This window comes from Camelus bactrianus, chromosome 31, assembly GCF_048773025.1.
Source record: "Camelus bactrianus isolate YW-2024 breed Bactrian camel chromosome 31, ASM4877302v1, whole genome shotgun sequence".
Taxonomy (NCBI): Eukaryota; Metazoa; Chordata; class Mammalia; order Artiodactyla; family Camelidae; genus Camelus; species Camelus bactrianus.
In genome coordinates this window covers 11,110,144-11,124,399 of record NC_133569.1, presented here as the reverse complement: position 1 = coordinate 11,124,399, position 14,256 = coordinate 11,110,144, and the positions used below count along the sequence as shown (strand labels likewise).

Here is a 14,256-nt window from a genome sequence, read left to right as displayed (position 1 = left end):
CTCACCCTCAGCTGTTATCTGACTCTCGTGAGCCAACAATCCCCCTGTACTGAGTACCCTTTGGGAAATGGTTTATGGTTAAAGCCAATGTGTTAACATTTTTGCATGGAAGGTTTTAAAATTTGTGCTTCTTTACATACTTTTTTCATATTCAGTTTATAAGAGGGTTTTAAACTGCTTTCTCAGAAAATTGTATATTATAGATATGGGGGCAATAATTTGTGCAAAGATGATTTAATGTAAATTCTTCTGTTATCTAGAATAAAGGGAGATGACTGGGTATTCAAGAGTTATGCCTTACCGTGCTGAAACAGTTTTCTAAGCTTTCAAAGTGGAAATATATGTAAATTGAAAAGTCGAACGTCTGCCCTCACTTGACAAACATACTTAAAGTATTTAATAATTTTTAAGTTTCTTTATTGTAATTGTATCTTTCAACTCCATGGTTAGCTCCTGAGGGTAGAAGCCACTTTAGGTACTTAAGTCACTCTGTAAATGTTGGCTGAACACCTGCTAAGTCTCTTGCACGTCTTTTGATGCCTCCTCCTTCCTGCTCATCTCAGAGCATGGGGATCGCTCCCGAAATGCACTGATAAATCCTATGGACGTGTTGATTCAGCGTCACTGGTCCTTACTTGTGCTGTCGTGGGGGGTGGGTGTCGAAATATGACTGTTCTCTCAGCCCATATCCTGGAATATTCTTTTTTGATCAGATCTCTGTGACTCACTCCCATTTTTGGCCATTTACCTATGACTTTGAGGCTTGCTTTTAATGTATAACTGAATTTGAAATATAAAGCCAAGCAACTGTTTTCTCTTAGGCAACGTGACTAACTTTGAGTAATTACCACCAATTTCATTTGGAATCCTTGGACTAACAAACCAAATGGGGGCGGTGTCAGCATCGCCTGGAGAATTTTTTTTCCCGAAATTTTAAACACCTGCCAGGAGCCCTGTCCCTGGGAATTTTGTTATGGGCAGGGCAGGGTGAAAACAGATGGAGATGCTTCTAGGAAAAGCTTTCAGTGGTTCATAGTTCATTACTTCTTTAAATAAGAATCTACTCGTACCTACCGGGTACCAGACACAGCTGGTCACGGGAGGTACGGTGGTGGGAAAAAGGAACCCTGGTTCCCTGGAGCCCACAGACCAGTTGGGGTGGGGTCTTGGGCAGCAGACCGTAAAGCATCATCAAATGGAAAGTCACAGCTGAGGCGAACCCAGCAAGAGAGAGAAGCTCTTGTTACCGTTGAACCTCGTGCTGGGGGATTTGGCCTCTTCAGGGAGGTCGGAGGTCAGGAGTGGCTTCTCGGAGGGGGTGTTGCACCAGAAGGGGAGCCTTCACTCAGCCGGAACTGCGGTACAGAAATGGGGTGGGGGAGGCCTGGTGAATTAGGCTTGAGGGGGTGTTACCAGGAGGGCAGAGCAGAGGGGAGGGGTGTGCTGTGAGCCTGGGTCTTTGTGGGTCACGGGAGCGTTTCAAGGACGAGGGAGATGCGATGCATTTTGAAAAGATGGCTCTGGCCTGCGTGTGGGGAGAGGTCAGGGCGGGGCGCGTGCAGGAGGACCTCCCTCGCGGGAAGCCCAACGAGAGGCGCGGAAGGCCGAGTCCAGGGTGGAGGGAAGAGAAACGGAGGTAGGTGGTCAGAAGGGAGACTGAGAAGGTGGAGTCAGCGGTGCGTGCTCGCGGGTTGGATGCAGCGAACAGGTGCGTGTGATTCACGCCGCCGTGGCGGTGCGTGCTCAGAGGGTGTCGGGGAGGGAGCGGGGAGGTCGTGAGAGCAGGTTTAAACCGGCTGAGGTCGAGCCCTGGAGACACCCAAGAAGAGACCTTCAGTAAAGAGGAGCCGAGTGAGGAAGGAGGTGCAGTCTGGGCAGGGGGCGCGCGGAAACGCCAGGTAAGGGGTGACGCGCGTGCCGGGCGGAGGTTTCAGAGGGAGGGGCTGATGAGGACGATTGCGGAGCCCCGTGCGCGCTGCTGCGGGCAGTGCGTTCTCAGGGAGGGGACCAGAGGCCGGCGTCTCCTGGCTGCCTGCCGGGAGGAAGGGGCCTGGGGCGGGCCTGGCGGCGTCCGGGAACCGGCGGGAGGCAGGAGGGCCCGTCCGGGCGCCGCGACAGCCGCCTTTGCTGCAGGAAGGGGTCCTGGCCCTCAGCGCTGCCGGACGCTGCGAGTCACGGGGTGCTCGTGTCCCTGGGCGCACTGGTGACGGGGAGATCTTGGGTCACTTACCCCAGAGTGATTTTTGTGAATTGGCAGGGGGTTGGGGTGAGCAAAAGGCAAACCCGTGGGAGAAAAATTAGGTCTTCACGTTACACACACACATACATTCGGGGTGGAAAAGTGATATAAAGGTCAAAACGCTCAGTGGAAAATACAGTTGACCCTTGAACACAGGGGGAGAGGGTCAACCCACGTAAGTCTGCATCCCCCGTTCCTCCGAATCCGCGGCTTTAACCAACCGTGGGCCGCGTGGAGTGACCTGTGCACTGTTCGCTGCTGAAACGCGCGTGTGTACGCGGGCCTGCGGGGTTCAAAGCCGCGCTGTTCACCGGCCGACTGTCTAGAAGTGGACGTTGTTCAAACTCTGGGATGTGCATTCTTAAACGTAAAAAGAAAGTATGGGTTTAACTGTTAAAACCAACACCTGTTTCCCAGAAAACACCTTAAAAATAGCAAAAAGGCTGATTACAAACAGGTTTATGCAGCAGATAGCTAACAGTATCAAGAGTGTGTAATGAGTATTAAGTCAGTAATAACGCGGTAGGAAAATGGGCAAAGGTACAGAACAGGCGTTTTACAGCCGAGGAAAAACACAGCCAACGTATGTGGAACGTATATTCAAACTAATGAGGGGTGTGCAAATCAGGACCACCACGAGGCTCCATCTGACATTCGAGTGGCACAAACTGCCGAATCTGGTCATTCGGGGGGGGGGGGGGACAGAGCAGGGCCCCTCAAGCTTTAAGGAGAACCACGTAAAGACCTTTCACAGCTGCGGCTTGTCCTGGAGGCGATGTGGAGGGGGCCTGGGGTGCCGCGTGGCTAACGGGTTGCTAGTTTGATGCTCCTGGTGTGCGGACCACAATCTCAGTTGCAAGGTTGTGAAGGATGTCGGTCAATAGGGTCTCTTACGTGTAGCGTTGCTGCCGGGAGTATAGATCGGTACACGGCTGGGAAAATGGGTAGACAACGTGTAAAGGTGAGCACACGTGTTCTCTGCAACCTACTTACCCAAGTCAGGTCTGGCTGCTCTGCCAGGAGACGTGTGTGTAGCAGAACCAGCCTTCCTTGTTTATTTAGATGTTTTTAAGCAAGTTTTGTGGTTTCAGCATACACATCTTTCATCTATTTGTTAATTTTATTCTTAAGTATTTTGTGGTTTTTTTTTTTTAAAAAGATGTAATAGATACTCGTATGTATTACAAGGCCACTACAGTAAGTTAACATCCATCACCATGCAGTTACACAATTTTTTCCTTGTGATGAGAACTTTGAAAGCTGCTAAACAAGTAGATATTAAAACATGCAGTGCAGGATTAACGGCAGTCACCGTGCTGTACATCACACCCCAGATCTTCCGCATCTGGTGACTGTAAGTTGGTACCTACTGAGCACTTTCACTAGCTCACCGCCACACCCTACTCTTGCCTCTGGCACCAACCGATCTGCTCTCTGGAGCAATGAGCTGGGGGTTTTTTGCTTTTTTTTTTTTAAAGGGTTCAACAATGCCTAACTTTTATTCTCTTGGTCTGAGAGCTTGTATCAGAAAGATATTAAACCAAGGAAAACAACTGAAGATTTGTGGGCCTTTTGGGCTTTAAAAAGGGAAAAAAAAAGCCACTTATTTGCTCAGATACAGCAAGCTTGTGGTCCTGTGTCTTAAAGATTTTAAGAATGTTTCTTCAGGTAGGAGGAAAGGGAAGACATTCACTACCCCCTTCCAGAATTCAAACAGAGTGCAGTAGACAGTCTTCACACCCAGGTAGACGGTTTCCAGGTGACTGAAGTGAGTATAGAAGGGAGATGTTCTAAACACAGCCGGGTCTCTCAGCAGAGCTCCTGCACTGAAACCATGTGATTACATTTTGAAAGAAAATGCACAAAACCAAACAGAAATCTTGAGATTTTTCATTTGAAGGTAAATCTTAATGCTGTTAAATTAAAAAATATGCTCATTTAATACCAGTTCTATTATCTAAAAGACACATTGCAAACATACAAATATCTATCATCTCCACGTGTCAGAGCCCATTCATTCCATGGTTTGGAAACGAGAATAGATTCCCCTCAGCAGGTGTTTCTTTACAGTTAAACTTCAGCAAAATTCATACAAAATAGTAATTAACTGTAATCTTTGCTTGTTAACTCACAAGGAAACACCTTCAAAACTGCATTTTGTTAAAGTTTCTGTACTAAAATGTGGAAAAACTGAGCTACACAAATATTGGAAAGTTAAAAATTCCTTTTTTCCTTTTTTTATTCAGTTTGATTGGGTAGAATTGTTACAATTTGACTGCCCATATACAATATATTGCATGTAAATACATATACACAATATACTGAGGTGGGAAGCCCCATGAAAAAGACAGCAGGATCCCTAGGCAGGGCCATTACTCTCCTGCCAGCACCATTCGGTTCCCTGGCCCAGCGGCATTATTTCACTTTTTAAACTCTGAGATGGCTTACTTCTAGGAAAGTGGAACTTACCCTTAAGATTCTATTGGTTCCCTGAGCTAACTCCTGATTGGTCCATTTGTAGTGCTTCATTTGTATGGAGCTCCCTCCTGATTGGTCTGTTTTCCTCACTCCTGATTGGCCCATTTCCCTTACTCCTAATTGGTCCATTTCCTTCATTCCTGATTGGTCTATTTCCCTCACTCCTGATTGGTCGATTTCTACAAAGTTTGTTCCTAATTAGTCAACTTTTGTTATTATTTGCATATGATGTTGCAAAGTGTAAACTGGCAGCCTGTAAAAGCCTGTGTGAACCTACAGACGGGGTCCAGAGCTCGGAGTGTTAATACCTCTGGGCCCGCTGGCGTAGTAAACCTGAGTTCTCCAACTCTCCTAGTGCTGCTTGGTCTCTCAGCCGGATCCAGGTTGCTGTCACAACTGACCTGTAACACTGAGCTGTCACACACTTTCCTGCAACAATACTATACATATTTTTTAAATTTACATATATGTACTGTTCATTGTTTCTAAGAACGTTTAGAGCTTTAGCTTTTTAAACTTATGTAGTTATCAAAGGAATAAAGCCAACCACAAAACAAGAATTAATTTGAAAAGATACATACACCCTGCTATTAACAGCAGTATTACTTATAATTGCCAAGATATGGAAGCACCCTAGATGCACATCAACAGATGAACAGATAAAGAATTTGCAGCATACATATTTAATGAAATACAACTCACCCATAAGAAAGAAGTGTATTTTGCCTTTTGTGGTCCTTCATTCACTTTTTTTTTCACTTCAAAAACTAGAAAAAAAATTCCTTTATTTTTTATTCCTGGTACCACAAGCACAATTTATAGGGCAATGTACCTGATGTAATGAAAAGACAAAGCTATACCAGGTAAACGACCACAGGAGTGTACCTCTAACTGACACTACATCGCGTCAATCTATAGCTGCACTTTTTGCAGACTGTGGCTGTGACACTGTGACAGTCCTGAACAAGAAGGGTGTCCTGTTTAAGCTGCAGTAAGTCTTCTGACTGTGGATCATTACTCCTCCTGTGGCAGGTTTTTACAGTTCCTCTAATGCACTGGGGACGAAGCAACCTGCAGCTTTCCTGCTAAGAGCTGTAGCCCTTTTCTGCTGAGTTGTTAGAACCTTCTGCTACCACATGCACCACTTCCACCACTGGATCGATAACCACCACCATAAGGACTGCCCCCCTTCATGGGTCCATAATTTGATTGCTGTTGTCCAGAAGCATTATAGCTCCCACCACAACCATAGTCAACGCCTCCAGAACCTCCTCCATTGTAACCATTATATCTTCCACCTTGGCTTCCACATCCTGGTCCACCACCACCATAGCCTCCTCTGCTACTCTGACCGGGACCACTGCCACCTCCAAACCCATTACATCCACCATCACCTCCTCCGTAGCCACCTCTGCTGCCTCCACCTCCACCACCAGAGCCTCCCCTTCCACCAGAGTTCCCACCATGGCCAGAGTGACCTCCAGCACCTCCAGAGTTTCCTCCATGACCCATAAAGTTGCCAGATCCACCTCCATGACCACTTTGTGACCTAGCAGACTACATTTCTTGTTCAGAAAGGGCCTTTTTCACTTCACAGTTATGCCCATTAATAGTGTGGTATTTCTGAACAACAAGTTTATCAACTGTATCATGATCATCAAAAGTTACAAAAGCAAATCCCCTCTTTCCCACTCTGCCTGTCTTCCATAACTTCTGTGGTTTCAGTCTTGCATACTCCTCATGTAGTCCCTCAAATTACATTCTTCTGTATCTTCTTTAAAACAGAAGTTTTCCTCACTGTTAAATGGTCAGCAGGTTTTACAGAGTCCTCTCTAGAAACAGCTGCTGGCTCCACCACATGCGCATCAACCTTGTGAGGTCGAGCACACATCACTGCATCCACCTCTCAGCACAAGAGTCAGTCACAAGACCAAAGCCCCTGGAACATTCTGTTTGGGGTCTCATCGCCACACGATCTGTAGGAGTGCCCAGTTCTGAGAATGTTCTCTTAAGCTATCATCTGTAGTTTCAAAGCTCAGGCCACCAATAGTTTTCTCAACTGCTGTGGTTCCTTTGGATCGTGGCCCTCCCCCTGGCAGTAGTGATGACCGGAGTTGGGCTGGGGGCAACTGGGCAGCTGTTTTACCTCCATTTTGAGACCAGACTCGCCTCTTCCAACTCGAGTTCAATATGGGGCCCAGAGGAAGAGGCCTGTTTTGTTTTAGATTCAACATACACGCAAGATCATACAGTATTTGTCTTTCTCTGTCTGACTTACTTCACTCAGCATAATGCCCTCAAGGTCCATTGATGTAGCAAGTGGCAGAATTTCCTTTTCTTAATGGTTGAGCAGTATTTCATTGGCATTTTGTGTCTGCGTGTGTGATTTAGTTGTATATACACGTATGTACGTGTGTATGTATCACATTTTCTTTCTCTGTTACGTCCATCAGTGGACACTGAGGTTGCTTCCGCATCTTGGCTGTTGTACATAACGCTGCAATGAGCATGCGTCTTTTCTAGTTAGTGCTTTCATTTTCTTTCAGTAAATACCCAGGAGTGCAGTTGCTGCATCACATGGTGGTTCTGTTTTAAGTGTTTGAGGGGAACCCTCACAGTTTCCACAGGGGCTGCACCAATTAACATTTCCACCAACAGTGTGCAAGGGCTCCATTTTCTCCACGTCCTTCCCAACACTTTTTTTTTTTATGCCAGCCATTCTGACAGGTGTCAGGTGATGTCTCACGGTGGTTTTGATTTGCATCTCTCTGATGATTAGTTATGGTGTGAGTGTTTTTCCATGTGCCTGTTGACCAGCTGTATGTCTTCTTTGGAAAAATGTCTACTCAGATCCTCTGCCTATTTTTCAATCAAGTTGTTTGGGTTTTTTGCCGTTGAACTGTATTTTTTTTTTTTTAATAGTTTTGGGGTATTAACCTTTTATCAGAAGATTTGCACATATTTTACCTCATTTGGTAGTTTGCTTTTTCACTTTGATGATGGTTTCCTTAACTGTGCAGAAGCTTTTTAGTTTGATATAGTCCCACTTGTGTATTTTTGCTTTTGTTGCCAAATCCAAGAAGTCATCGCCAAGACCAACATCAAGGGGTTAACCGCTTATATTTTCTACGAGGAGTTTTATTATTTCAGTTCTTATTTTCAAGTCTTTAATCCATTTGGGGTTTTTGTGAGTGGTCTAGTTTCATTCTTTTGCATGTGGCTGTCCAATTTTTCCATTTATTGAAGAGACTGTCCTTTCTTCATGGTATATTTTTTGACTTGTGAATTAACTGTATATCTTTGGGGGTGTTTTAGTGGGCTCTGTATTCTGTACTATTGCACCAAGTGTAGGTTTTTATGCCAATAACGTACTGTTTTGATGACTATAACTTTTGCAATATAGTTTGTAATAAGGGAGTGTGGTGCTTGGAGGTACATTCTTTTTCAAGATCGACTGGCTATTGAGGGTCTTTTGTGGTTCCATATCAATTTTAGGATTGTTTGTTTTGTTTGGGTGAAAAAATGCCATTAAAATTTTAATAGGAATTACACTGAATCTGTGGATTTCTTTGGGTAGTAATTTTTAACAACATTTTTTTTAAGAATACAAGAACTGTTCTTTATTTCAACAGTTGGGTTAAAAGGGTTGCGTTGTTGTCTGAGGTATGAACGGCCAGATGAGGAAATTGTAAAGTTCTTAATGCAGTGCATCTTTTCTGTTCTTTCTACTTCGGTATTTTTGCATATAAATTCTCCAAGTTACCTCAAGTGTGTCACCTTCAAACCCCACCTCGATCTCTCTCCCTCTTTTCCTCTCCCTCCCTCCCCTCTCTTCCCATCTCTTCAAACACTGGTTCTCCTAAGGGGTTTCCTGTCCCAGCAAACAGTGCCAGCCTGCATCTAATCGCTCCTGTCAAAGAGAGCATGACTCTCCTCGACTGAAAATGCAGTCTGTCCTTAGATTTCTTTGTTACCACTAACTTGTAAATGTCTATCACACCTGGACACTTTTCTGCACTGCCACTGTGACCACCCTCACTGGCCAGGGCTACTGTCACCTTTTACGTGAGTGATTACAAACACCCCTTAACTGGCTGCAGTGTGGAAAGGACACTGGAAGGCCAGATTTCATTTTCTCTGATTTCCCTAGAATTGATCCTATTACTCAACCTACAGCTTAAAATATTTCAATGGCTTCCTGGTGATGTTAGGACAAAGATCTTGGTACTTTAAATGGCCTACAAATCCAAAGATGGCTAGCTTCTGCCTACCCTGACTCTCCCTCCTGCCTCTCTGCTTCAGCTGGACTGTATTTTTTTCACCTTTTTTTTTTTTTTAAATTTCTGAGGAGCAGTTTTTTTTTTTAAATTTACATATATGTACTGTTCATTGTTTCTGAGAACAGTTTAGAGCTTTAGCTTTTTTTTTTTTTTGACTATATATTGAAGTACAGTCAGTTTACAATGTTGTGTCAGTTTCTGGTGTACAGCACAGTACTGCAGTCAAATAGGAGCATACATATATTTGTTTTCATATTCTTTTTCACCATAATTTACAAGATATTGAATACAGCTCCCTGTGCTGTACAGTATGAACTTGTTTATCTATTTTGTATGTGGTAGTTAGTATCTGCAAATCCCGAACTCCCAGTTTATCCCTTCCCACCCTCCTCCCCTCCTGGTAACCACAAGTTTGTTCTCTATATCTATGAGTCTGTTTCTGTTTTGTAAATAAGTTCATTTGTCCTTCTTTTTTTTTTTTTTTTTTTTTTTTTAAGATTCTACATATGAGTGATATTATATGGTATTTTTCTTTTTCTTTTCTGGCTTGCTTCACTTAGTGTGATGATCTCTAGGTTCATCAATGTTGCCACAAGTGGCGTTATTTTATTCCTTTTTATGGCTGAGTAGTATTCCATTGTATAAATATACCACATCTTCTTTATCCAATCATCTGTCAGTAGACATTTAGGTTGCTTCCATGTCTTGGCTGTTGTAAATAGTGCTGCTGTGAACACTGGGGTGCAAGTGTCTTTTCAAACTTTAGTTTTCTCTGGATATATGCCCAGGAGGGGGATTGCTGGATTGTATGGTAGCTCTATTTTGGTCTTTTGAGGAATCTCCATACTGTTTTCCACAGTGGCTGCACAGAACTACATTCCCACCAGCAGTGTAGGAGGGTTCCCTTTTATCCACACCCTCTCCAGCATTTATCATTGTGGACTTTTGAATGATGGCCATCCTGACTGATGTGAGGTGATACCTCATTGTAGTTTTGATTTGCATTTCTCTGATAATTAGCAATACTGCATTTTTTTATGTGCCTGTTGGCCATGTGTATGTCTTCACTGGAGAATTGCTTGTTTAGGTCTTCTGCCCATTTTTGGATTGGGTTGTTTGTTCTTTTTTATTAAGTTGTATGAGCTGCTTATATATTCTTGAAATTAAGCCCTTGTCAGTCTCATGTTTTGCAAATATTTTCTCCCATTTTGTAGGTTGTCTTTTTGTTTTGCTTATGGTTTCCTTTGCTGTGCAAAAACTTGTAAGTTTAGTTAGCTCACATTTGTTTATTTTTGCTTTTATGTCTATTGCCTGGGTAGATTGCCCTTGGAGAACATTGCTAAGATTTATGTCAGATAATGGTTTGCCTGTGTTTTCTTCTAAGAGGTTCATAGTGTCTTGTCTTATGTTTAAGTCTTTTAAGCCATTTTGAGTTTATTTTTGTGTATGGTGTAAGGGAGTGTTCTAGCTTCATTGATTTACATGCTGCTGTCCAGTTTTCCCAACACCATTTGCTGAAAAGATTGTGTTTACTCCATTGTATGTTCTTGCCTCCTTTGTCAAAGATTATTTGACCAAAAGTTTGTGGATTTGTTTCTGGGCTCTCTAGTCTGTTTCATTGATTGATATGTATGTTTTTATGCCAATACCACACTGTTTTGATTACTGTAGCTCTGTTGTATTATTTGAAGTCTGGGAGGGTTAGTCCTCTAGCTTTGTTCTTTTTCTGCAGTAATGCTTTGGCAACTCTGGGTCTTTTGTGATTCCATGTAACTTTTAGGATTATTTGTTCTAGTTCTGTGAAAAATGCCCTGGGTAATTTGAATAAGGATGGCATTAAATCTGTAGATTGCTCTGGATAGTATGGCCATTTTAACAATATTAATTCTTCCAATGCAAGAGCATGGGATATCTTTCCATTTCTTTAAGTCATCTTTAATTTCCTCAGACAGCGTTTTGTAGTTCTCCACATAAGTCTTTCACTTCCTTGATCAGATTTATTCCTAAGTATTTTATTTTTTTGGATGCAATTTTAAAAGGGATTGTTTCTTTACTTTCCTTTTCTGATATTTCATTGTACAGTGTAAAGGAATGCCATTGATTTCTGTATGTTAATCTTGTATCCTGCTACCTTGCTGAATTCTTTTTCAGCTCTAGTAGTTTTTGTGTGGGGCCTTTAGGGTTTTCTATATATAGTATCATGTCATCCACATATAATGACAATTTTACCTCTTCTCTTCCAATTTGGATCCTATTTATTTATTGTCTAAGGACTATGGCTGGGACTTCGAATACTATATTGAATAGAAATGGTAAGAGTGGACATCCATGTCTCGTTCCAGATTTTAGAGAAAAGGCTTTCAGCTTGTCACCATTGATTATTATGCTGGCTGCGGGTTTGTCATAAATAGCTTTTATTATGTTGAGATATGTTCCCTCTATACCCAGTTTGGTAAGAGTGTTGTTTTTAATCATAAATGGGTGTTGAATTTTATCAAATGCCTTTTCTGCATCTATGGAGATGATCGTGTAACTTTTCCCCTTTCTCTTGTGGATGTGTTGTATCATGTTGATTGATTTACATATGTTGAACCATCCTTGTGCCCTATGATGAACCCAACTTGGTGTATAATCTTTTCTGTGTGTTGTTGGATTCTGTTTGCTAATATTTCGTTGAGGATTTTTTTTTACATGTGATTTTATTTTATCTTTTTAAATTGAGTTATAGTCAGTTTACAATGTTGTGTCAATTTCTGGTGTACAGCACAATTTTTCAGTCATACATGAATATACACATTGTTGCAGATTTTTGCAACTATGTTCATCAAAAATACTGGCCTGCAATTCTCTTTTTTGGTAGTGTCTTTGTCTGGCTTTGGTATCAGGGTGATGGTGGCTTCATAGAATGAGTTTGGGAGTGTTCCCTCCTCATCTGTCTTTTGGAAAAGTTTGAGAAGGATCCATATGAGCTCTTCTTGGTATGTTTGGTGAATTCCCCAGTGAAGCCATCTGGTCCTGGACTTCTATGTGCAGGGAGCTTTTTGTTGCTAATTCTATTTCACTTCTAGTGATTGGTTTATGGGATCTATTTCTTCTTGATTCAGTTTCGGTGGACTGTATGTTTCCAGAAACTTGTCCATTTTTCCCAAGTTGTCCAGTTTAGTGCCATACGTGGTATTGGTGTTCATGGTATTCTCTTATGATTCTTTATGTTTCTGTGGCATTGGTCGTGATCTCTGCAGTTTTATTTCTTATTTTGTTTATTTGTGCGCTCCTTTTTCTTCCTGGTGAGCCTGGCCAGAGGCTCTTTACTTAGAATGACGATCTCCAGGTCCATCCATGTGGCTGCAAATGGCATTGTTTTATTCTTTTTTATGGCTGAGTGAGTGGACCATCTTGAGGGTTTGGTAAATGAAACCCTGACCTCAGCCCATGAAAGACCCCAAACAAAAACCACCCATCGAGCCCCATCAACCCACAGAACCATGAAAGATAATCAGTTGTGCTTTAAGCCCCTCAGTTTTGGGGCGTGCACATCCCAGCAGCAGACAACCAAAACCGAGCCTGTGCGTGTGTGTGGGTGTACGCGAATCCACACGCGCGTGCGCGAGGGGCGGAGAAAGAGCAAATGTGGGAAAACAGTCACAACTGGTCAACATTCTGGGTATTTAGGGGTGTTCTGTGTTGTCACCTTTAACATTTCTGTGGATTTGAAATTTTTTTAATTAAAAATTTAAGGAAAAAAATACAGAAATACAGAAAAACCATCTTATATGTGATATGGATATGAATTTAAACTGTCTGATAAAAGCAGAGAAAAGAACAAAGCCTTTTTGTTGTGTTGGTGACCAAACGAGAGAAGTGTCCCCTCCGTGGGTGAAGCCTGAGTGACCAGAGGCCTGACTTCTCTGCTCACCTGCAAGAGAGAAAAGAGGTTCTGTGAAATAGAAGCAGCGTGGGGATGCTGCCAGACCTGAGAACACTCCCACATTAGGCTGCTTCCAGGGCTGTGGGAATTCTTGTCTCCTCCCAGCAAATCTTTGAGAAAAAAAAAGGTGTTCTTCCATTCTGATAATCGCAAAATAAAAATGCCTCTAGCTTTCAGAAAACTAAAGACACTTGAGGAGCTCATTTAACTGAGAAGTCCAGAGGTGGGTGAGGCTTCATAGAAAGCTGACCGTAATTTCTCAGATGTGGTCACAAGGCTCTGGTTTTCCCCATCTCTTCCCTCTGCCTTCCTGGTGCTGGTTGATCTTTAAGTTTGACTCCAGCACAGCAGTGAACACATCCCAACGCTACCTTCACTCTTGTTCCTTCGGGAAAGAGGGGTGTCTTTTAAAAATCTGGGGTTCACTGAGACCACATGCTTGCTATGGTCTCAGGACCCCAGGCCATCATCCCGTCCAGAAGCTGGATGGTGATCAGCCCCGCCTTGGTCACGTGGTTTGCTCCACAAGACAGGAGGGATCCCACGTGAAGACAACGTGGCCGTGCTGGTCATGCAGGGCGAGAATCGCTGTCCTGCGGGCAGCCGGCCGGTGACCGCCATGGGGCGCGTCTTCTCCAGTTCGCACTGATCTCTGTACAGCGCCTCGTTTAACTCCTTCGTGGTGCGGGGACGGCTGGCTGCCGTATCTGCGTCTGGACTGCCTCCTTTCTGGAGGACACCCAGGCTGACTTGGGAACTGCTTGTCCCAAGGCAGGTGTCCAGGAAACAGACGCTGCCTGCCTAGTCCGAGTCACGTGACCAGGTGACCGCGGTCCCGGCCCTGAGTCAGTGCCAGTGAGCGGGAGGCATCTGCTGCGCCACCTCGTTTGTGGCTCTTGGATGGATGCCACCAAGAAAGGAGGTTCGTGGGAGGGCTGTGTAGTCAGCCCAAAGTTGTCCACTCCAAGTTTATCCACAGGTGAGGTGTTGACTGTTGGTTTAAGATGGCGAGCTAGCCAGGCTCCGAGAGGGCCCGCCATCCTTCAGTGTTGGTACTCACACCCTTGTGCACCCTCTCCCGCAGGAAGCAGTAAGATAGAACTGTGTTCCTGCAGTGAGATACAGTACAACAGAGCCGAGTCCCTGCCGCTGGTGTCCCGGGCCCAGGCAGACAGAGGTCAGAGAGAAGCATAATTCTATTTTAACTTGATAACACCTTACGTTTAAATGCACTTTAAAGCTGAGTATTTTTCACTCTTTCCCACCCATTTTATGTTTTTGATGTCACAATTTAAAGCCTTTTGTCTTGGCTAATTTTTGTAATTAGTTAT

General features: G+C 43.6%; 1 long non-coding RNA gene and 1 pseudogene across 1 annotated transcript in view; one reads left to right on the top strand and one right to left on the bottom strand.

Moving 5' to 3' along the window:
- Nucleotides 1-1,705: 1,705 nt before the first annotated feature.
- LOC123618457 (uncharacterized) overlaps nucleotides 1,706-14,256 on the top strand; it is a 34,177-nt gene continuing 21,626 nt past the window's right edge. Inside the window, exon 1 of the long non-coding RNA XR_012503481.1 lies at nucleotides 1,706-1,898. This is a non-coding gene — a long non-coding RNA (uncharacterized LOC123618457). The remainder of the gene's footprint in view (nucleotides 1,899-14,256) is intronic.
- Nucleotides 1,905-6,869, bottom strand: LOC105073364 (heterogeneous nuclear ribonucleoprotein A3 pseudogene; annotated as a pseudogene).